Source organism: Belonocnema kinseyi, chromosome 1 (genome assembly GCF_010883055.1).
Source record: "Belonocnema kinseyi isolate 2016_QV_RU_SX_M_011 chromosome 1, B_treatae_v1, whole genome shotgun sequence".
NCBI classification, from domain to species: domain Eukaryota; kingdom Metazoa; phylum Arthropoda; class Insecta; order Hymenoptera; family Cynipidae; genus Belonocnema; species Belonocnema kinseyi.
Window position 1 is genome coordinate 48886415 of NC_046657.1, and position 25883 is coordinate 48912297.

The window sequence follows — 25883 nt, forward strand, 5'->3', positions numbered from 1 at the left end:
TTTTACCGTTACCGCCATATAATCCAGCGAGAACATTACTACTCTCCAATATTGCAAAGACGTCACCATCACGTGTTGAGAGAACAATTTGCTCTTGGTTTGGAATTAGCACAAACTTATTACGTCCAAAGCGTAATTTGATTTTTACATCAGCAGGAAAAGTGTATTTTCGAAGTTCAAATAGCCGGTTCGGATTATTGTTGGGTACAAGCCGAATAAATTCAAGTTGGTCAAGTCCATATATATTTCCGTCGGAAGAGATAATCCTGGTAGGTGGAAGCATGCACTTATTTCGAGGATATCTGTACCGAGCACGAATAGGATTGTCAGCAGGAAGATACCTCTGAGGTGAATGCTGTCTGTTGGAAGAAGAACATTTTTCATGAGGAACACCATGAATAAGGCCATGATGCAGTAAACGGGCTGACTGTGAATTTAACTCTGAAAGAATGAAGATAGGATAACATTTCATTACATTTTTCCTTTAAGAAGAACTGTTAATGTTTTAGAATTTCCATTATTTATGCTATAAATCGGTATTTTTAAAAAAGATTGATTTTTTAATTAAGCTATTGAGTGAGAAATCACTTTAAAACAAGTGCTAATGATTTTAGGGTATGCAAAAACTTTTCGAAGATTATTAAAAGATTTAACAGATTTTAAAGAAATCAATGGATTGAAAAATATGTTCAACGATATCAAGGGATTATAAAAGATTCCAGAGGACTTTGACGATTTTGATGAAATTTCAAATAACTTTGAAAGCATCATTGTTCTGATTTTCCTATCGATTTTTTTGTGAAGGTCCACTCTGAATGAAAGCAATTCTTTTGAGGCGCGCGCTGAAGTAGTTGTAATGCTTTTTTCATTCAACGGAAAGATTTTACAGGAAACCGTGCTTTAAAGGAACAGAGGCTACAATAATGGTTTTCAATAAAAAAAATATAATTCCGGTAGGGCATACTTTTTCAGAGAATTTTCATCAAAGCATTGGGAACAAGGTTCCATGCGCTTTGGATATCTCCAAGTTCAAGAAATGATTTACACTTATCATTTCTTAATTCAGTTTTTTTTTGGTTTTTTTTTACTATCTAGTTTTAAGCTGCTTATTGATTAAAGTATCTGGTATCATTTTTATTTGTACCAGTGTTACCTTCATGATTTGTAGGTTCACTTGTCTTCCCAAAATTGGACAAAAAGTCTCTCTCTTTCGGGGGCATAGCTAAAGGCATCTCTGTGAAAATCCAAAAAATATTTGTGAATGTAAAATGTTAAAAAGTTACTAAAAGCAGTACAAAAGTGTTTCTATGATTTCATTATATTTGTTTAGTAAAAAATAAATATATATATACAACGAATCTATTTTGCCTTACTTCAAAATCTCAATCGAAATTTAAAATCGTTATTTTGGGGGTAAAAAAGTCACGTTGATTTAAATACCCCGAAAATCCCAGATTTTTCGGTACTTTTTTCTAAGAGATATTTTTCCTAAAAAATGTAGAAAAATTGGAAAGATTTGAGTTTGCCAAAGAGCAATAAAGGCCTAGCCTTTTCAAGTGAAAAATCTTTGTTGAAAATTCTATCAAACGCCAATTAAGATAAATAAATACTAACAATCTTATGAAATATCATAATTTAGTAGCAAAGGAATTAAATAGATAATAATAACTCTTTATTATCATAGATTTTATCTAGAATTTTACAATCTTTAACTGATAATAAATGTTTCATCTTATTTACTATATAAAATATTTTAAAAAGTTATATTTATTTATTATTTACATACCAATCAAATTGAGAATAAGGTTAAGGGTTAAGGCCACTGTGTAAAGAGTCTTCATTTTTTCAGAATGAGCGAAGAGTTGAACAACGCACAATTTTTAGATCAGCGGAACTAATGAATATTTTGTTGCTCTTTGTATGTACATATACAGTTTTGGTGTATTTGTTTTTTCCCTTCTCGAGCATAAATCGCAAACAACGATAATTTTCGGCCTTTTTGACATGAACAAGTTTAATCAATATCACATAATTTATTTGGGAGCAGTTAAACTCTCGCACGTGTATAATTTTTGTCACCTTGAGGAACCGAGAAAGATTCTCCTTTTATACGACTGTATCTATTTATATTATACTGCCTTGAGAAGCTCAGAGACTTCAATAATGTATGAAGAGTTATTAGAAATTCCCAATATTAATAACACGTCACGTACGTTTTACAAAATAAATAAATATATTTTTCCGCAAATCAAATGTATAACCAACTCATTTGTCTGATAAGTAAATTAACTAATAATAATTTTATTGATCCTGAAATCGCTCGTAATCTTAAAAGACGTTAAATAATTATTTACGAATATTACTAAAGACCTGTTGCTAAACTATATTCTAAAAAATATTTGGTTCGCCAATAGGTTCTCCTCTTTCTGCTACTTTTTCAGTCTTAGTTAAGGAAAAGGTAGAGAATGATGTTTAAAAAATCTTGAATTCAAATTTCTTTATTTCTATGATTGTTTGGATGAAATTTCCGCCTGCGTTTCAGAAGAAAAGTTAGATGAACTTTTACTGGCACTTTTGCAGCACCTTGAACAAGGCAAGACAAATTCCAGGGCGTTTAATCAAGATCCCATTGTGTCTTGAGCAGTTTCTTAACATATGCAACGCTTTTACATCTCTATCTAATGATAGAAATACGCTTTCAATGACAGAATTACTCTTATGCATCCAGTAGATCGTAATTTCCACATGGATGCTTGTCTTCGACCTTTTCAAGGTGGATGTTATATCAGTCCATGATCCCAACAGAGTACGTGAGGACAGGAATGACACATTGGTTGATTGACCTGATCTTTTTTTTGTAATGAAGACAGTCCTTAGGGATTTATTATCCAGTGTATACTGAATATCACTTTGTAGCTCTGCAATCCCGAATTCCCCTCAAGTTAAATGCACTGTTCTCTATTTATATCTAGACCGAAATCCCTGTGGACACAATTAAAAAACTGCTTTGTGGCCTCGACCCCTTGCTGCAGCTTCTACTCTGAGCTAGCGCATAGCTTCAGGATGTCCATGTATAGAATATAGGTCACATGAAGACCATCCTCATCATCATGTATTCTAAACACATCAGACGTCCTATCTAGTTTTTTGCTAAGTAGGATCAACGCTGAACAGAATCATAGTACACTCAAGCAGTCTTCTTGAAAGATATCGATTGTGGATTCATAAAAAATTTTTTTTAATGTCTACAAAGTATGCGGAAATGAAAGCGGAAGGGCAGAATTTTTATTTAACTCAAAGCGAGATCCAAAAGATCGGTGTCCAATAAACTAAATACCGAGGGAGATTCAGGCAGAAAAAGAAATCATCAAGCTTAAGTTTAATGACCGCAGAAGATCTACACTTCTAAAAGGCCAGAAAGGGTCAACTGAAAGGGGCACGTTGGAATTGCAACGATTATTGCGGCGAACACATATCCTAACATTATAGCATTGCTTTCTCATACCTTTTTATCGTACGCGAATATTTATCTGATTTGATCCAACATAAATGAACGTTTCCTTTGCATTTTGACTACTTTGGTTATTTTATTCTTTAATATTTTCTGAATTTTTCATTTGAATAAGCTGGAAACCTACAATTATGAAAATATTAGTTAGAAAACGTGATCGTGTTAACAATCCTATTTGCATAATGATAATAAGGTATTGTGAAACGTGTAAGTATAGAATACATTTACATACTCAATCTATTTTGTATAAATTTAGCAAGTTTAAACAGTAATTTACACTTGTGAGCGTATGATAGGTATTCTAACATCTTTACTATACAATAAATATAAAGAAAAAAACTACTTTATTCTTCAAATAAAAATAGAATTAAAAATTATGTTTATATGATTTTAGTCATTTTCAACTTCTATGCCGTGACTGCATTTTATTTCAAGCAGATCCTTGCGATAAGAGTCAATTGCACGAGACGAGAAGTGCTAATTTTTCTGGAAATACGATTTTCGGACAGCAGTCTCCGTTGCACACTCGAGGTCTGACATCGTTCTCCAAGACTTCGAGAAACGAACTATATTCGTGATCGAATTCTAGGCTCCGGCCGCCTAAAATATTACTGCAAAAAAAATAAAGGAAAAGAGTTATGACGATCTTAAAAGGAAGCTGCAACGAACGTACCCAAAATATATGGTCAAAATAATTTTCCCTATGATCGGTAAACTCGGAGGTGCGAAATTATCACTGATTCGTCACCTTAAAGTCATACGAGCATGCCAAAAATATGCAAAAGCATTTACGAGATGGAAGTAGAAAGCAGTCATCCTTCTATCGTTTCATGTCTTTAAGGCTCACATGGGTTTTACCGGCCTGTTGTCCTAATTTCATAGTGCTCTGTGACCATAGACTTCGCAATTATGAGACGTAGCTACTATCAAGGATAGGGAAAACATAGTTTTTATACATACAATTTGATATCAGCAAGCTGGAATATTATCTTTGTATACGATTTAGGTTTGGGAAGGGGGCAAACACAAGTATTTCAGGACAGTATATATACCCAGCACATCAGAAGGTTTATTATTTAGGCTGCTCCCAAAGTTCGGCGATAATCAATTTTTCCTACGTTTTGAAAAAATGAAGATCCTACATAATTTCGTCTTAACCTTGCACGTTTTAATCGATTCTATTGGTATGTACTCTATGATGATAAACAGTTATTGTTATTGATATGATTTTTTTTAGTCAAGTATAATAATTAAAAATATTTATAGGACCCGATTATCTCAATCAATAGTTTATTGGGCTTTCAAGGAGAATATTGTACCCCAGAAAATTTAGTTTTGAATGCTCCTTGTCTAATTTTCGAGTTTTTTAAGGTGCAATATGAAATTTTTTACATGAAAACTGGAAACTTCAAAAGTTTTCTACATTTCAGTGAAAATATGTCTTTTAGAAAGGAAAAAATCCGGTATTTTTAGAGTATTCAAATCAATGTTCAACATTAACACTTTTTAAATTCAGCATCTCTAAATGTGTGTTCTTATTGATAAGTTTCACAATAGCCAGCTATCATTATGTAAATAAAGTAGATTATATTACACAATCGGGTTCTTTTACTGATTATTTTAAATTAATAAATCTCTTTTGTCTTTTCACAGAGATATCATCAGGTATGCCGCCTAAAGAAAGAGACTTTCTAAGAAATTTTGGGATGCCAAGTGAACCTTCAAAGCATCAAGGTAATCCTAGCATAAACGATAAATTGAATCAGAAGTTTTGATTAATCAGCAGCTTGAAACTATCAATAATGTTTTAAGATAAAAAAAAAAAAAATTGACGCGTATGAAACCTTGTTTCCGATGCTTTGCAGAAATTACGAAATAATTATATAAAAAGCTATCATAAGATCATCAGCATGAAATAAATTGTATAAAAATATTGAAAGAATAAATGCAAAAAGTAGACAAAATAAAAAGGAACGGTTTGTTTCAGACAAATCTTACTTCTGTGCAAATAAACTTTGCGCAGAAAACAAATTATATATGCACTTAAGGTCTTTAAAATTGCTTGAAATTTTATTAAGATCTTTAAAGTCCTCCAGAATCTCTGGCGATCCTCTGACACCGCTTGAAATATTTTTAATTCTGTTGAAGTCATTGAAATGTCTTAAATCACTTAAGAAACTTTCGAAATTTTCGGAAGGCTCTAAAATGTAATAAAATCTTTTGAGTCTTAAAAGTCGAATCAAATGAGCAGAAGATATTTTAAAACTGTTACAGAAAATTCAAATGGAAAATAAAGAATTAAAAATTTTTTAATTTTAAAGTAACTTCTTATGCAATATCCTAATTGAACAATCTCCTTTTGCTTCCTTTTTGTATTGAATGGCGATTTTAAGTCTAGCAATTCTTACATTTCTAATTGCTCTTTATAAGAATTTATGTGTTCCAGAGTTATTAGAGGTGTATAAATAAACTATTTATTAAAAATATTGCTCCTAGCTTAGACCGACGATTTAACTGTCTTTGTGGAATCCCGGGTACATAACCTCCGAGATTGATATTATAAAAGTTATATCTACCTGGGTACTCCAAGCAACCAATCTGCACTTTTTGTCATCATTTTTTATTTTATTTATTAGTGTAACCGTTACAATTTATAAAACTTGAGAGTGGTCTGAAAAGTGATTTGTCACGTTTGTAATATCTTTTCGGTGAATGTTGTGAAGATGTTCGTCTGCCACTGCAGTCATCTGCTTGACTCAGACAGGAAATTTCGTACAGCGCAAAATTGGTAGAACTAGTGATCGGTGACTGTGGCGGATCTCGAAACGAATAATATGTCAGAAGCTGACAGCATTGACAGCTCATAACATGACAGTTTTGAATAAAAACATTAACCGTTTTTTTAATGGTAAAATGAAAAGAAATATAAACCTTTATCTATTTTAGCAGAATTAAATTCACCATTACACTGTTCACCCGATTGTGGTCCTATTATTGGCGTTCCCCGTGGCACACCTTCTTCTTCTTCTGCTAGACATCATTCACCTGAGTGGTCTCTTGCTCCTGCCGAGCCTCCTGTTCGTCTTAGGTCCAGGTCTCCTCTTGGCAGATGCATGGTACCACCTACCAGGATATCTACTTTAAACGGAACTGGATATGGAATTGAGCAATTTGGATTTATTCGGCTGATTCCCGACAGTAATCCGCACCGAGTATTTAAACTGCGTAAATATACTTTTCCTGCTGATACTTTAATAAGATTACGCGTAAGATACAATAAATTTGCGCGAATTCCAAACCAAGAACAAATTGTATTATCATCACTCGATGGTGATATCTTTGCAATAGTGGAGACTAGTGATATTCTTGCTGGATTATATCATGCTCGAACTAGAAAAAGGATCAAAATAAACATAGAAAGCAGCACGGTTACTCCATTGACCCGTAAAGAAATGGACGAATCTCCCGTAGGTGAACTTCGCTTAATCACGAGCAATTTTACAGTAAAGTGTGTGAGACAAAATCCTCGAGACGCTATATTTAGGGAAAAGAAAATAAACACCTAAAAGTTAATAATGCTTTTCATCGTGATTTTCCTTGAAATGTTTTAAGTGGCCCGTAACTACAATCAATAATAAAAGTCAATGCACTAGCTCTTATTTTTCGCTGGTTAATAAAATAAAGGTTCTTTTCACTCTGTTATAAAAACGTATTGTTTGTAAATCAAGAAGTTCAATTTTCAAGAAAAAATAATGTCTTTTTTAACTAAATACAAAATAGTTCAATACTTACTTAAAGAAATTAATCATCAATAAAAAAAATAAGTTTACAGTAGGAAATGTGTTCAGCAATATATGTCTACTTTAAATTATATTTCAATTATTAGCTAGTGTCGCCACCTGAGCGAGCACCTTTTGCTACATGAAAAACATGCATTTAATCTGAAACATTTGGGGTAATATGTTTAGGAATTTAAGACGTTAAAATGGATTAGGAATATTTTAAAACCTAGAAACATTTTCTAAAATTTATCAAATATTTTTTGATTTCTTCCAAACTTCTAATATTCGTTAAGATAAAAGAAATCGAATTTTTCTTAATATTTTATAACCTGTTATAAAATACAGAAAATTTCTTTGAAATCTTTCACATTCTTTTTTGACACATGGTGGAGTCCATGTCAAGTGATAACAAGGATTATCTTCATAGAGTGGGATTTAGCTGTAACGTGGTGTAGCACAGTTATACGACTCTTCAGAAACATTAATGCTTTTAATTAAACACATTGATTTACAAAATTTGTAAGTAAAGGCGAACATCTTTTTTCGAAACAATTTATCATCGTTTAAATATAATTTCAAAAAACTGAATTAGTAAGAGCGACATATACTTTATAACATTGGTCTTCCAGAAGGAAATGACAGCATGTATTTATTTTGTACCCTCAAATATAATACGATTTCTAAATCATTCGCTTGAAGGTACTTTTTCTGCTTTGTATTCGTCGCTAATGAAGAATTCGATATGAAGGTCTATGAAGTGTTCTTTAGCCTAGTCCTAATTTTCTCTAAAATTTGTGATTTGACTGTCGTGAGGACGCTGAAGAATTTTTTTAGCAGCCGTTCCATTGAGAATGCCACCGATGCCATCACAAGGACCTTTGCCATTTGCGGTTGCATGGAAATTTCATTTCGCTTTACATTTGAGATTTTGCACGTGGAGTGTTAAATAGGCAAAATTCTCACGATTTTTGTACTGTGCCGGTAAAAAATCTAAATTGTACACGGTGGCCCATTTTAATCTGTAATCCCAAATATCTTCTAAAATACTTTAACTACGAAACAATGGTTCTGAAAAGAGGTTGACCAGGACCAAGGGGTTCATTTGATTGAACCATCAATTTTGACCATGAGGACCATTTTTAAGTTCAAATTTTCTTGGGTTAGAAACTCAATTTTTAAATGGTGGAAAAATGGTTTTTGTGGCCTCGAAAAGGTAAACAATTCAGGATAAATGTCTGAGAACTAATCGGATGCCCTTTTCTGAATTGTCTTGGGTTTTCGGGGTACAAAAACGTTCAAGATGCTTCACAAAAGTCGATGAAATGTTAAGGTGTACATTACTTTGACGATCATGACCTTCAGGTCAATTTTAAAAGTCATTTGATGGTCGAACATCTAACATCACCTGATTTCTTTTTATAGGATTATATTAAAAATGTAGTTTTCGCTCAGCGATCCACAACAAGAGAAGATCTGAGGGAAAGGACTCGGGCAGCTTGCGCAGTTATCTTTTTTTGCAAATAGTCACAGAGAAGTGACATTGACAAGACTGTCATTTTTGTAACTACATAGTCACAATCTTAACATCTTATACGAAATAATTGTAACTGTCTGGGTGTGTTTGGGAGGGTCTGGTGATAATAATCTACAGCCTGAAGTCTACAAAAAAAATTCATCCGCGCTCAGGATGCAGTCTAAGAAAAATCGTCTTGACCTTAAAGTAACCTTCAAAATTGACCTGCAGGTCAAGATGACCAAGGTTATGTAAAGATGTAAACCTTTCCAAGGTTATAGAAACCATTTTTCCAAAAATCATTTTTTTAAGCGAAATCTCCCGCTCTTTGTAAATCCGCAGTCAAAAATAGGGGTTCTCATTCAATAAAATTAAGCTCAAGGTCAAAATTGATGATTCAGTCAAATGCCTCGTAAAAAAAATATTAGCTTTCTTTTTCACAGAGATGCACAGAAATCGTATTGTGTTCTTTTATATCTGATATTCTAGCGTAACTTGTGTGATACAATTCATCTTTAGGTGTTCTGTAGTGTCTCACTGAAGGATGAACAGTCACTTGTGTTTTTAAACAGTGCTTACCTTGAGAAGTATCTTGTAAATCAAAAGAGTAGTTTTCAGTAAAATCTAGTTAAATAATAATTTCACATACCAATAAATTATACTTTACGCTATTGATATACACACTTTGTTAATTGGCGAAAAAATCATCTCGCATCAGTTTGGAAATCAGCAGGATTACAAATAGACTGGACTATCCAATCTTGACGCTTGAAAATTGTTGAGAATTAGACATAGCCAATTGTTTTACATTTCCAGAAAAAAATATAAATTAAGAGTCATGATGGGGAATGCAGACGTAAACCATGTTGGTACAACGTGTGCCAGCCAGAACGCACTCTTTCAGTCTTCATTCTGCAAAATTTGAAAATCCAAATGTCTCCATAGTAATAAAACTCTTGTATGCACAACATAGTTAGAATTGTAATTTGTCTTGCTTTGCTTAATTCAGCAATCATGATCCCTAAACGTATTAGAAGACCGAGTTTGTAATGGACTAAAAAATGTGGCATAATGGTGGCCTTTTCGTGGTGTCGAACCTTAAGTTTTATTTATTTTCTCATTACAGTTTCGCGGTTAGAAGATAAAAGTTTCAGGAATTGTGGAGCACATAAAAAGATTAACGAATTAAAAACTTTAAAGGTATATTAAAATATCAACATGAACGGTAACATAAAATTTTTCCGAATTAGATCTTAAATATATAAAAATTTTTATTTTGATAATGGCGAAACCTAAAATTATTAAAATATTGAAATGAATTTTTTTGAAATTTAAAAAGTATAAAAAGTAATAGACACAAATAAACAGACGTGCGCATTAGCAAGGATTAGACAAAAATATTTCTTCTCTACACATCATTAATTTTTAAGTGCATCTCAAGGTTAAATAATCTAAATACGTTCTCACACAAGCATTTAACTTTCATAAAATAAATGATCTTATACCAATTACAATTTTTGAAGTAAAAAAGCCAGAATATTATATTTGTATTTGATTTATGTGTGGGAAGGGGCAAACATAAGTATCTTAGAAAAGTGTATATACACAGAACACCGGAATATTCATTATTTAAGCTGCTCTCAACATTCTGCGTTAATAAATTTTTCCTTAACTTTGAGAAAATGAAGATCCTTAATAATGTCGTCTTAACCCTGCACGTTATTCTCAATTCTATTGGTATGTAAATAGTGAGTCCATACTATTTATTTTTTATTTTTGTATAGTAAGTATGATAGAAGTACACTGGGAATTACATATCTAAATCAGTATTTTATTGGCTTTTCAAGGAGAATATTGTACCTCACAAACTTTAACTTTGAGAAAAACGCATGTTGATATTTGAGTATAACTTACATTCAATTAAATATTCTTCAACCGAATTAAACAAAATAAAACGAAATAAGCGAATTACTTTTTTTACCGTTTTTAATACCCTCCTCAAATTATAAAATCATAAATCTGTTTTATCTTTTCACAGAGATAGCATCAGGTAGCCCACCTAAAGAAAGAGATTTTCTGAAAAATTTTGGGATGCCAAGTGATCCTGAAAATCGTCAAGGTAAGACCAGCACACACGATAATGAATACCAGAAGTGTTAATTAATAAAAAGCTTAAGTTTATTAATAAACACTTGAACTAGAAAATAATTTACACGCACAGATTCATGTTTTGTTGAAAATTTTTCGAAAAATTATGCCATAGTGGAATTTCATGTTTTTCTTGAGAACCATTTGTGCAGACTCTTTCCTTTTTGAAGCATACCGTTCCATGAGGTATTTATAATGAACAATAAAAGAATCTTTACTTTATTAGTTAGCACCTGCCAATAATTACTTTCCTGCAGATTGTGCCCTTATAACGAATATTATGTGAACGTCAGGATAAGCCCATAATAATTTTCTTATGATGAATTGAACACGATTTTTTTGCTGTAATCCCGAATTCACTATAGAAAATAATTACATAGAGAAATATCATAGGGTCATGAGCACTGATATGATTCATATAAAAATGTTTTTAAGTAATGAACCGAATAAGTGGACAAACTGCAAACTGTTTCTTCCAGATAAATCCTGATTCTAAGCAAATTAACTTTGCGCAACAAACATCTTATATCTACGTGACATCTTCAAAATTGTTTGAAATTTCATTAAAATCTTCCAAGTCTTGAGGAATCTGTTTAAATCTTATGACACAGTTAAAAATATTTTTAAATCCACTGAAGTCCTTGCAATATTTGCAATCATTTAGGAATCTTTTGAAGTTATTGAAATGCTCCAAAATGCTACGAAATCTTTTGGAATGATAAAAATCCAATAAAATAGGCAGAAAACATTTATAAACTCTAAGCAAAAATCAAATTAATCGTGTAGATCAGAGTCTTCGGCACGTGTTTTAAAGTGGTTGCTTATTCTACAGCACGAAAAAAAATACGGCAGCTAATATGTTTAGCATTGTTTGTTAGAGGGAAAGGTGAAGCTGTTCGTAAATCTAACCTTGGTGTGGTCTCTACGAATACTCTGATTCATAGCTTGAAACTGAAATCATGAAATCCTATTGTGAATATATGGAGTTGTAGGTATTTAGATTTAATAGAAAAAGTTCAAATAACTCTTTATAAAATAATCCTGCATGTTCCACAAAATTCCTCTGGATATGCTATTGTACTATAAATAGATGCATCATAACTTGCATTTATAGTTTTTGGGTCAATTCTCAATTGGATAGAGAAAAATCTAAATAATTCGGATGATTCATATGCTAAGAAATGTTATCCAAGATTGAGAGAACTGGATAGGTTGAAAGATGATTCCAACAGCCCCCGAGAAATACAACTGGAACCGTTATGCTAGAAGTATTTGGAACAATGGGGATAGAGGGCGTTTGGGAGATTCTTCCTCTGGCGCCTCTAAGAAAGAATAAATCAATATGGATAAGACCTTATGATATAATATTATAAATGGAAGATTTACAAAGAGCCCACTCGTCCTCTGCCTTAATTCTGCAATATTGGTTAATATATAAGTTCATACCTATACTTATAATCAAAAATAAAACCTGCAGTTTAATTGTTAATGGTTATCGTATCAACTTGCATGAAATATGATTTAATAAAAAACCTGCGTGTGAGATAAGGAATGCCTGGCTCAATTATTCTAGATGAACCTGATTAAATTTCGATAAATAAATGATCATTTTTCTTAGTAGGTTTTACGAATGAACATTATAATTATTTATATAGCTTAAAAAGTTTTTAATTGTTTCCACTGTAAGCCCGGTTCATGCCTTTAAAGGTAATTCTTTCTGTCAACTTTTTATTTAATTTTTCATTTTTTTATTTATTAGAGTAATAGTCTTAGAATTTAACTGTAAAATATTTGTAAGAATCAGATAACTCTCAAACAAATAATTCACTACTACTATACTATCTTATGAGTATCAGGGTGTATCAAATCGCAAGTACGGCTAGACATGGACAAAAGCCATGGTTTTTAAAGTCGTCTTTGCGAATATTGAGCCACACGTGAGAACCTAGATCAGCCTACAAGCGATTTGCGATATTTTATTCGAAATCAGCATTTTATGAGACTTAAGAGATGTCTGAAAAGTGATTCGTGACGTTTATAATAGCACTGGTCGCGAAAACATACGACTGGACTGACGGTCATCTGCTTAACTGTGAAAGGTAACCTCGTATGGCGCAAGATTTCTAGAAATAGTAATCTGTTACTACAGCAACGTTCGGAACTAACAATATGGCAACAGGTGACAGCGTTAGGTAAATAGCTATCTAACGCTCACTTTTTAGAGGGCGTTGTAGGCTCATGAGATGGTGGTTTCGAGTAAAAATATTAACAGTTTTTTAAAACGTAAAATGCAAAGAAATGTTATTCTCTGTTTATTTTAGCAGAGCAAAGTTCACCATTCGACGGCTCACGGAATTATGGTCTTATTATTGGCGTTCATCGTGGCAGATCTACTACTTCTTCTGATAGACATGATTCACCTGAGGGGTCTCTTGCTTCTGCCATGCTTCCTGTTCGTACTAGATCTAGGTCTCCTCTTGCCAGGTGCATGGTTCCACCTACCACAATAACTTCTGCTGACGGAATCAAATATGGACTTGACCAACTTGAATTTATTCGGCTTATTTCCAATAAAAATCCGCAGCGGCTATTTAAACTACGAAGATACACTTTTCTTGCTAGTACATCAATTAAATTACGCGTAGGACATAACAAATTTGGGCCAATTCCAAACCAAGAACAAATTGTATTATCAACACTAGATGGTGATATCTTTGCAATTGTGGAGACTAGTGATACTCTAGCTGGATTATATAATTGTCAAACTAGAAAAAGGATTAGAATAAATATAGAAAGCCGCACGGTTACCCCACTGACTCGACAAGAAATTGACGAAACTCCTGTAGGTGAAGTCCGCTCAATCACAACGAATTTTAGAGTAGAGCATGTAAGAGAAAATCATCCACCCGCTACATTCAATGATAATCATATAGAAATCTAAACCGTAATATTGTTTTTGATCGGAAATCAGCTTGAAATATTACAAGTGACTCACAATTACAAGCTATAATAAAGTCAATGTCAATCACAATCTATATGCGTCCTGGCAATATTATAATGCAGTGCTGTGCTTGTTGGATAATATGGTCTTTGCTTTCAAATAAGGATGAAATTGACAATAGAAAGCCGCAAACTTACGAAATTGACCTGAAAAGAAATTGTAGATACCAAAGTAGGTGATCTTTACTTTGAAAGAAAAAAAATGTGATTTAGAATTAAAATAGAAACAAAAATAGATAAAATTAATTAAAGATTTTTACAACTTAACAGTACTTGTAGCTATCGTTTTTTAAATCCCTCTTCCGTTGAGGAGTGAAACACTTCACGTAATCTTTTATTTGTTAACTCTGAGCAATATTAATTTTTGGAAAGAAGTAAACTTGCAACTAAGTAGCTGCTAAAGATTAATACCGGATTGGTTTTCCAGTATTTGCATTCTAAATACGTTTCTGTACATGAACCTAAACACGAACCAGTACAGGTATTCTTAACGGTTTCTGTGCAGGCAATTGCTCCAAAAAGGAACCTCTGAATGTGTACGTACGGGTTCCTGTATAGGTCCATTGATGAAGAGAACCAAGGCGTAGGATCCTGTGCATAAACGTGCATAGAATCCCTTTCAAAAAGACATGAAAGGATCTTCGAAATGATTCTGTACAGAAAAATGTATAGGTTCCTTTACAGAAAGTCATAGTGAAACAGCATATAGCTTACAGGTATAAGGTTTCATTCCTTTTATTCTCTTGAAGATCCAACTCTTACACAGTTCCATACAAAATTAGTCGAGGGTTCATTATACCATGCTAACTTAATTATATGTTTTTTGGGTCGCTGAAACCAAATGCGAAATCTGTTTTGCCCCATCACGTCAGCGTTTTTTTTCACCTCAAAAAACAGCTTGAAACTATAAAATTCCACACTATCAACCCTCAAGCCATATAACCCTATACCCTCATAGTTCAATAAACTTGAGATCGATAATCTATAACTGTAAAACCCATAACCTCAAAATAAATAACCTCAAAATTCATCAATCTCAAATCCCAATAAACTACAAACCTAACATGAAACAAAATACTAAAAAAAAACTTACACGCGAATTTGAAACCAACAAAGTGGTTTCACTGAACATCCATCTTTTCTATGTGAATGGGACAGACGAGCCACTGCAGAACATTATGTAAAAATGGATTGGCCAAGCAGAAAAAATTTACTGCAGAATCATGAAATATCATAAAACAGAGTCTAATACCAACAGATAAAGTAATCCTTCCACTATTACATATAAAGCTAGGACTTGTAAAACAATTCGTCAAAGCAATAAATAGTTTAGATAAAAAATCTGTTATGTACATATTTAAAAAGTTTCCTAAACTGTCTGGTGTGAAAATAAGAGAAGATGTTTTTCGTGGACCAAAAATAAGAGAACTTTTGAAAGAGAAGGAATTTAAAAAAATAATGACCAAGATGGAGAAAGCAGCTTGGAAAAGTTTTAGAGACGTTACGAGAAAATTTTCAGGGAATAAGAGAGATCCTAATTGCGTGTCTATAGTTTTAAATATAGTACACAATTTCTAAAATATGGGATGCCTAATGAATCTAAAGCTGCACTTTCTTCATTCTCACATTGGTTTTTGAAGAGAGACACGTCATACCAATGTATAAGAAAAGCAGGACGAAGGTCATTTACAAAGAAATGAACGCGGTACTATTCTAAAACTGAAAAAAATTAAATGGCTGCTCACAAAGTTGTAGAGATTTCTAAAAATTATGAGAGACGAGGGGGCCTACGTAAATCAAGCACCCTAAAGGAAATAGAAGCCTGATACGCCCACGTCATTGATCCTGGGTATCGTTAAATGTATGTTATGACGATGCAGGTCATCTTGACCTTATTGCGTATTCGAATTTAATTTTGGAGGCCCCAGGCTTATGAAAAATAAGATTACATATCTGGTTCCAACTTTCTGCAAGACAAGAATTGAGTCTCGAGTATGATTTTTGAGATTAACTTTCTGAGATTACAGACTTTTGAAGACTCACTTGCAAGTCTTTTTGTTTTTACGGTTATTAGGCTATAAGATTATGGAGTTTCTGGATTGTACAGCTATAGGGTTTTGGAGTTATAGGATTATGGACTTTTGGGGTTGTGAAGTTTTGAGGTATTAGGTTGTTTGGAGTTATAAGGACGTGGAGCTACTCTCTACTACTTGGAAGCTTCTAATGTGTCCCCAAGGGTTTACATTTTTCTTGCACCTTCTTCGCTATTCCTTTAAACTCCCCCCCAAACACTTACTTGGTGGTGGGAGGGGGACCTACCGTTTAAGATGGGTTCCGAACCACCAAGAGCAACAGCTTTAAGTACTTCAAGAAACCGTTTTCTCCAGAGGTACCGTTCTCACGACTCGCCGGAGATGAACAACTCCCTTGCTAGGCTAGTGTTCACCGCATGGGCCGCCGAGGCTCTTCCAGAGTGCGAGGCGGGAATCGAACCTGCAAAGCCAAAGGGATGGTCCCAAAGCCTACGCTTAACCCACACGACCATCGTCCCATTCTAAGGACGTGGAGTTATCAAATTTAATTCTACAAGTTTGAGAGTTCTATTGTGACATCCAATTTTCTTATTATACATTTTTGGGTTATAGAGCTTATGGGGGTTGAGGTTAAAAAGTAGTGGATGTACGGAATTATAAAGCTAATACTCTCCAAGATTAAGGTTTCAAATTGCGTGTAAGTTTTTTTTGTACATTTTGGATTTGTAGTTTTTCGGGATTTGAGATTTTTTAGTTTTGAGGTTATGACTTTTAGGGTTCTAGGTTATCGATCTCAAGTTTATTGAGCTGTGAAACTATAAGGTTATATGATTTAAAGGTTGATAATGTTGGGTTTTTATAGTTTTCAACTCTTTTTTAAATTTAGAAGAAAACGCTGACGTGATAGGGCAAACCATGTTTCGGATTCGATTTTAGTTTCATGTATAAGTTCCTGAACGTATACTTGTACATGACCATTTTTTATTGTTTTTAGAAATAATGAATCTATTCTAAAAAGGTGTTATTTAACAGAACTGCAATCAATTATTTTGTTTAAATAAATGTTGCAAGCAAGGATTGACATCAATCTTTCGTAAGTTTTATTAATCTACTTGAGGTATTATCAGCATTGCGATCTTATGATAACTCTTTACACATTGTTAAAGTCTCTGACCTTCTCAAGGTTGGATAATATACGTACAAATTTTTACTTACAACATAAATTACATGCTTTTCTCAAGGTGAAATAACTTAACTTGCGCAAGATTTTAACTTCTTGGAAATAAATTTCGTGATACGAGTAAAAACAACTGGGCGTCACAAGGCTCTTGGAACAGTTTACACACAATTCATCAGAATATTCATTAATTACGTGGATCTCAAAACTGCGATATTTAATTTTTCCAACATTTTACAAAAATGAAGACGTTTTACACTGTGGTCTTGACTATAGACGTTTTTCTTAACACCATTGGTATGTACATCAAAATTAACAACATTTTTATAATTTTGTGTGGTTAGTATGTTGAAATATTTTTTATGCATTAAAAAATGTGAAGAACTATGTAAACTCTATGATAATAAACAATTACTATTACAGACAGCCATTTTTCTGCTACTTGAGTACAATAATTTGAAAAAATTTAGGATTCACTTATCTTAATCCGTACTTCACTGAGTTTTGAATGAAAATGCTATACATGAGAAAAGTCGGGTTTGATGAATCGTTGCAAAATTTAAAGTTTTGAAGCCGAAATATAAATTTTTTTCTAAAAGTTTAAAGCTTTAGAAGTTTTCGACATTTTACAGAAAAAATATGTGTCAGAGAAAACTTATATTCAAAAAAGATATTCGAGTTTGTTTTTCATACATTTTCAACTTTGCAAATTTATAAATCAATTTTGCCTGCTCACACAGAGATATCATCAGGTATGCCGCCCAAGGAAAGGGATTTTCTGAAAAATTTTGGGATGAACAGTAAACCTGAAAATTATAAAGGTAACGCTAATTCAAATAAAATAAAAATGAGAAGTGTTAATGATTAAAAAATTTTAAACTATTATGAATCCATACCTTGTTTCCAATGGATTTCAAGAAGATTTTTGAAAAAGTGTTCCCAAAAATAGCTTTTTTACAGACTGAATTTCCCACAAATGTGTATGCTACCACAGGAAATTCAATATATAAAAACAATCATGTACATAAATATTATAGCATAATGGCGCAACAAAAATATGTTTATTCCCTGGATAACTTTAAAATTACTTGAAATTTCATCGAAATCTTCCAAATTCTCTGGAATCTCTTAAAAATTCCTGATAACAATAAACATATTTTTAAATCCACTGTAGGCTTTGAAATCTGTTCTGTTAATTGTTTTTGTAAATTCAATAAAATTTCCAAATGTGCCTAAATCATTAGAATACGTGGAGACCCTACACAGTTGATACATATTCTAAAGTTCTTTGAAATTCCTTGAAATAATTGCAGAGCTTTTGTTTGTTCATAAAGAATTCCGGCACATGCGTGTGTAGAAGTGCATTAAATTTTTTGCAAGAATTCGATATAAAACTTTTCCGGGAACCTTTGCAAATAATTTTTGTTGAATACTGGTTTCGTAGCATAAAGAATTTTCTAGGGCATTTTCTTTTTAAGTTATTTATTCTTCTCTAATTCAAAGACAACCAAAAATAAAATAATTCAATTTCTAACAGAATTTTTAATTTTTGAGTAAAACGCTAAGAGTATACAAAATTCTTTTCGAAACTATAAAAGTAATAATTAAATTTACAGTTAAACAAACTAATTTTTGCGCATGAAAAGATTAACAATATCTTTTATTTTAACAGAGGTATCACCAGGTACGCCGCCAAAAGAAAGAAACTTTCTGGCAAATTTTGGGATGACAACTGACACTGCAAAACATCCAGGTAGTCCAAATATAGATTAAAAAGCTTAAAAGTGTTATAATCTTTTAAAATCAAACATATTCTACAAGCATGAAACCTTTTTCCCAATGATTCAAAGAAAACTTTTGAAAAGAGTATGCCATACTGCAATTTAATTTTTTTTTTTGCCAAACATTTTTGTAGATATCAGGATAAGCCCATATTGCTATACTAGTAATGAAATGCAAAAAGGAGATATAATACAGAGGAATGGTAAATTTTAAACCAATTATGGTTCTGCACCAATAACCTTTGCGCAAAAAACGTTAAACTATTCCTTTCATAGGTTTAAAAATTGTTTTAATTGTTTTGAGATCCCCAAAGTCCTTCGGAATCCCTTACAATCCCCCGATACCGCTTACAATATTTGTAGGTCCATTTAAGTCTTAGAAGTCTGTTATGTTATTCAGGAATCTATCAAAATTGTTAAAGTGCTCCAAAGTTATGAAAGTACTTGTAGATTCTATAAAAGCCTTTTAGTTTTTTTTTAATTCTTTAAAATTCCCTGAAATCATTGCAAATACTTTAAAACTTTGTGACATCCTATAAACAAATTTAATTCCACTGAAATGCCTTGAAATTAAATTAAATTTATTGTCCGGAAAGTGCCGTAAGAATTTTTTGCAGAAAGTGTTAGCTATTGAATATAAATTTAAAATTTCATAAAAACTGTCAGAATCTTTTACGAAATAATGCAGTTTTATACTAAATGTAAATATTCGGTTCGTTTTTCCTTCGGGTGATGCGGAATTGTTAGATCTATCGATTTACCGTAGACATTTTTCGAAAAAATATCAAAATTGTTAATTTTTTCCAAAACTATCCAAAGAAAGGAGTATATATAAGGGGAAAAAGTTGCTTAGAAAGTAATTTTTTTTTTAAATCCTCTTTTACTTTGTTTAATCTATAGCACTACAACAATTAATATACTAATTCACTCAATCATGATGATGTCGATCTGGATACATTACCGCCTCTCGTACAATTAGTTAAAAAATTTTACTAGTATTTCTTGTTATGCTTCCGGAGAAAAGATCAAATATTAAAAAAGAAAGTTGTTTAGAAATAAATGTTTAAAAAAAGCCTCTTTTCCTTTTTTGAATGTATGGGACCACACCAATTTATATAATTATTAACGGAATCATGCTTATCCATATCTAGATAAATTACCGCCTTTTCTTCAGTAGTATAAAACAAAATCATACAAATTAATTCTACAACAGGCGGTAATGAATCGGGATAGAGATAAACCTTATTGAGTAAATCAGTACATAAATTGATGTGGTGCTATTTATTGGAAAAAGGAAAGAGGAGTTTTTAAAGGACATTTATTAAAGGTATTTTTTAGAAAAATTAACAATTTTGATATTTTTTGGAATTCTTTTTTGCAATAGAAGAAAGTTGTTTGACGCTCCTTTTTACTTCATTTTGAAAATGTTAAAATTTGATCGGATCATTCGATAGACCTAAGATATCTCCATAACACGAAGGAAAAATCAACCAAATATGTTCATTTGATAAGAAGCTGCATCATTTTGAAACAAGTGTTTCTTCATTTCGATTGTGGAATGAAACACTTTCATGTAAAAATATTTTGACCTTAAACAAACTTCATTACGTGATTTGAAATTGAATGCAAAATCTTCAATTTTTTTAAGTGTCGGTTTGGAACAGAAACACCTCAAATGTATTAGAATATAACCAACTTTTCCTAAATGATATTATAGATAATACTTATGTTCGATATCTCTCCTCCATATTTCCCATTTCTATTGATAAATATGTTGAAACAAAAATCAAAATTTCGGTTTGATTTTAAAAATCGGATGTTTACTATATAGCAGCAATCTTCCTGAATAATGTTTCAAATAATAAATTCATTATATACGAACGTACATTTAAAAAATGAGAATAATTTAAAGAAATGGAATATAATGTTCATTCTTGCAGAGTTAAGTTGCCAGTTCGCGTGTTTACCGAATTGTGATCCCATGAGTGGTATTCCTCGTGGCAGACCTTCATCTTCTTACAGACATCATTCGCCTGAGAGGAATATTCCTCCTGCCAGCTCTCCTGTTCGTAATAGGTCTCGGTCTCCTCAAGTCAGGTGCATGAATCTACCTACCAGGATTGCTTCTTCTGATGGAGATGAATATGGACTTGACCAACTTGAATTTATTCGGATTACTCCAATTAGGAATTCGCACCGGCTATTTGGACTTCAAAGATACAGTTTTCCTGCAAATACCGCACTTCGATTACGTGTAGGTTATAATAAATTTATGCCCATTCCGACGCAAGAAAAAATTGTATTATCAACATTCGATGGTGATGTGTTTGCAATATTGGAGAGCAGTGACATTCTTGCTGGATTGTATGGTGGAAATGGTAAAAGGCGATTGAAAATAAACATGGACAGCGGCATAGTTAGCCCATTGACTCGAAAAGAAACCTTCGAAACTCCAGTTGGCGAATGCCGCATAATCACAAGCAATTTTAGAGTTAGGCGTGTAATTGAAGATCCTTTACACACCAAATTCAATTAAAAAAAAATGTGCATCCAAAAGTTGATATTGTTTTTGAACAAAAGTTTGCTCGAAATGTTATAAGAACCTTGTGACTACAAGTTACAATAAAAAGTCTATGTCCCAGACATTATTTTTCGGTGAGAAATAAAGACAGGTCTTTCTAATTTTCTTTCAGAAATATGTTCTTCGAAAATTATAATACAAGTTACCATAAGTTAACATAAGTTGCATTAGTTTATCTTAAGTTTTTTTAATTTTTTAAATATTCAAATTTGTTGTAGTGACATAGTATCCTCATCTGCTAATCTTGATGAATGTTTACAAAAAAATAAAAACTTTATATTTTAATAAAAAAATATTTTAATTTCGAAACAATAGAAATTGAACTTGAATGAAATACGCGCATTTTTAACAAAACTGTTGAATTTTTAATAGTTTGATACCGAATAGAACAAATTCTTAACAAAATTTGGGACCAAATAATAGAATTTGAAACTAAGAAGTGTTAATTTCACCAAAAATAAAATACTTGCAATTATTTGTTTGAAAAAAAATTATGTTGACAAAGAAAAGAATTTTTAAACCAATTTTTTTCATTTTTAAGCAAAGTGTTGCATTTCGATTTTTTGCAACTCAAAATAAAGGATTTACCTTTTTACTTAAATAAATTAAGTTAAATTTTTAGTTGCAAAATTAGTTTTAAAAATTTTTAAACATATTTTTCAATTAGAAAAATTAATTTTCTACCGAAATAGTGAAATTTTTTAACAAAAATGTTAATGTTACATTAGGACGAATCGTGGAATGAAAAGTTGATTTCGTGATGATTTTTCGTAATTTTTTTACTCTTAGGGTTGGTTTCCAGTTGGTTCTAAGAGTTTCTTGTCACGAAAATACCACAGAAGATTACACTAAGTAAGAGTATATTTTTATATACAAAAATACTGAAAAATTAATTAGGCAAAACCAAAAATCTTCTACCTTTGCATTCAAAAACGTATTTACCAGAACGGATTATACATGTTTCTGTCATTTATTGACAGATATTTGTTAATTTCTAGCAAAATAACCCCTATATACGTCAGCGTAAATATAATATTACAGGTGTATTTTGCAAGGGTGAAGTTTTGCGAAAATTTTGACAGGATTGGATAAAATTACTAGTTAAAAGCCAAAGTTTTAAATGTTCAATTTAACGAAACATATCTTTAACAATCGAGAATTGCATTTAAATATTCTTCCAGTTCTCTTAATATTTTGTGAATAAACAAAAAGTTTAAGACTTATCATTGAATTTCTTAATAAATAAATTTCTTCTTAATAAATAAATGTCATTTTATTTTTTTAACACAAGTTGAGTTGAATTAGATGAATTCTTATCATCTTAAACTATTTTAACTGCTTTATTGACAACAATTAAAGGAATCATAACTAATTATATTAATCGCAATTAAACTCAATCGATTTCTATAGTTTTAAATCGTTTTAATTCTTAATAAATTGATGTAATTTAAGTTTTTAGCACGAGTTGAATTGATTCAATTCTTATCATCTTTAACTAGTTTAATTGCTTTATTTGAAGCAATTGAAGGAATTAGAATTAATTATATCTTGCACCATAAACCAACTGACTTCTATAGTTTTAAATAATTTTAATTCTAAGATTAGGACTGAATAAATTAATAAAATTTAATTTTGTTTGTCAGGAGTAAAATTAAATCAATTCTTATAATTTTTCAATCATTTTAGCTTCTTTATTGAAAACAATTGAATGGACCAGAATTAATTATATTTTGCGCAATCAAACCCAATCGATTTTCATAGTTTAAAATCTTTTATTTCATATTATAAACCTATTATAATTATTCTATAAAAATATATTTTCTAAAAAGATTAAAAAAGCTATTTATTCGTTACAAAAAAATAATATCTGGGGAACAGACTTTTTATTATAACATGCAGCTACAAGGTATTTGATAAATTTCAAAGCCAACTTCCGATTAAAAATAATGTAAACTTTTATACTTACATTTTTTCTTAAATGAATATTGTGTGAGGAGGATTCTGGCTTACACGCTTAACTCTAAAATTGCATGTGATTAGGCAGGTATAACAATGCACCTGGCAGGAGGAGACCTGGATCTAACACGAACAAAAGGCCCATCAGGAGGGATATACCTTCCACTTAAATGTTGTCTATCAGAAGAAGAAAAAGTTCTGATACGAGAAATGCCATGAATAGAAACAAAATTCGGTAAAAATTAGGACTGTGAACTTAATTCTGTCAGAATAAACATAAGATCACATTTCTTTTCTATATCCGATAACCGAAAGAAAATTTAGGAGAATTAGTTAAACTTTGTTGTTGGGTTGTTTTAGCATGGCTTAGCATACATTTTAACATACATTTTATTTAACGGAATTTCTACAGATTTCAATGCCTTCGAATAATGTGAAAAATTTTAGAGGATTATGAATGATTTCATGGAATTTTAAAGAATTTCAAAAGATATTAGGCATATTGTCGAATATATAAGTATTCCAATAAGTTAATGGTATTTAAACAAATTCGAGGGATTTCTAAAGAATGTAGTTGATTTCTAAGACTTAGATGGATTTAAAATGTTTGCAATCGCATCAGGGGATTTCAAGATGTTTCGAAAGATTTTAAAGGTATCAAAGGAGTATGCAGATGTTAGCCGCCTAATTTTTATTTACACATAACAATACGTGGTTTGAAATAAAGCGTCCCCATATCGTTTCCATATCTAATTATTTTCATAAACAATTTCTTAGGAAAGCGCACAATTTTGCGAAAATCATTATATGAAAATCAATATGGGCTTATCTTGATGCTGCGACAGCAATTTTCTGTGGTATAAACGTAATTGGATTATTCTATTTCGATTCCGCATAAGTCTCCTAAGGTCTCTGAATCAATCAATCAATTAAATTTAGGAAAAATTTTAGAAGAACCTCTATAAATTTCTTACAATAACATTGAAACCCGTATTAGTTTAAGAGATAATAATTTTAAAACAGAAGACTCTGATGATAGTGAACAATTTTATGATATAATTAATTCAAACCAAAACGGATCACGTGGACGCTCGACAACAACGAACCGGTCAAACAGATATTCCCGAAAGCGCAATAATAATACAGATAATGAGTACGAATCCGATAAATAAATAAATAACCAAACAATTTAAGCCACTTGCTTCCATTCAATATCTTGGAGAACATTACATAATCAAGACACACATTCTTACTTAACAGAAATTACAAAACTTTTCACTAAACTATACTCTAGAAAAAATCGCGAATGACAGTTACGCAAAGCTTATGAAAACCTTCGCATCAAATACAAAATGTAAAATGAAATGATTTTCAAACTTATAACCAGTTGGAAGATTTAGGTAAAGATTGGGACACTGAGATAGCCAAATGCAAAATTAGAGAGTAAGTTTCACAAGTTACCGAACCTAAAATCGAAGACAAGAATGAACAAAGGCGTAAATATAGTAACGGGTATAAAAATAATTTGGATAATAATAAACCTGTCCCAATCCAATACCAACCAACTTCTAGCCCTGATTTCAGGCCTAGTTTTCTACCTTGTTTTCAATCAAATTCTCAACCCAGATTTCAATTTAACTGCCAACCCAGATTCACCAATAATAGACCAAGATACCAATACAACCCCTACTACCAGATGTTACTAATGTTTAACCAAATGACGTACAGCACAAGTCAGGGTCAAAGTAACCCAAAAATTAAATTTCCTGCAGAAAAAACAGAAAAAAATTCAGTGAATAATAATAACAAACAAAAATCAAAGTTCGGAAGTAGATATAAAATACCGGGTAAAAATACTAACAAAGACTTTTTAGGCAAAACAAACTCTAATTCTGTTAAAAAAGAGGACTAAAAAAGTGGACTTAAAAAAGTGGATTAACGTTCCATTTCAAATGAGAATGCCCTTATTACATATACAACCAGGGAAACTGGTGGGGCGGGTATTAGTTACAAAAATAATAGAACTTAGCACCGAAACGCCGAAAATCTTAAATTCGGGTGAAGATGAAATAACGGAAACACGTTTTCATCTAATGACAAAATTCTGAGGTAATCTATTTCGAACTCTAGTCGATACCTGTACCACACATTCATACGCGGGTGAAGAATTGCTGACAAAAAATTCAAAATTCAAAAACGTGATCCCAAAAATTAAAGAAATAATTTATTAAACAGTTGATAAATTATTAGAACAAGGTATAATAGAACCCTCTTTTTCCGATGGGTCAAATCCTATAGTGCTGATTAAAAATTGGGTAAAGACTATAGATTCTATTTAGATTTTAGAAAGTATCAATTTAAAGAATCAATTTAAAGAATTTCATTCGGTTCGACCATTGCT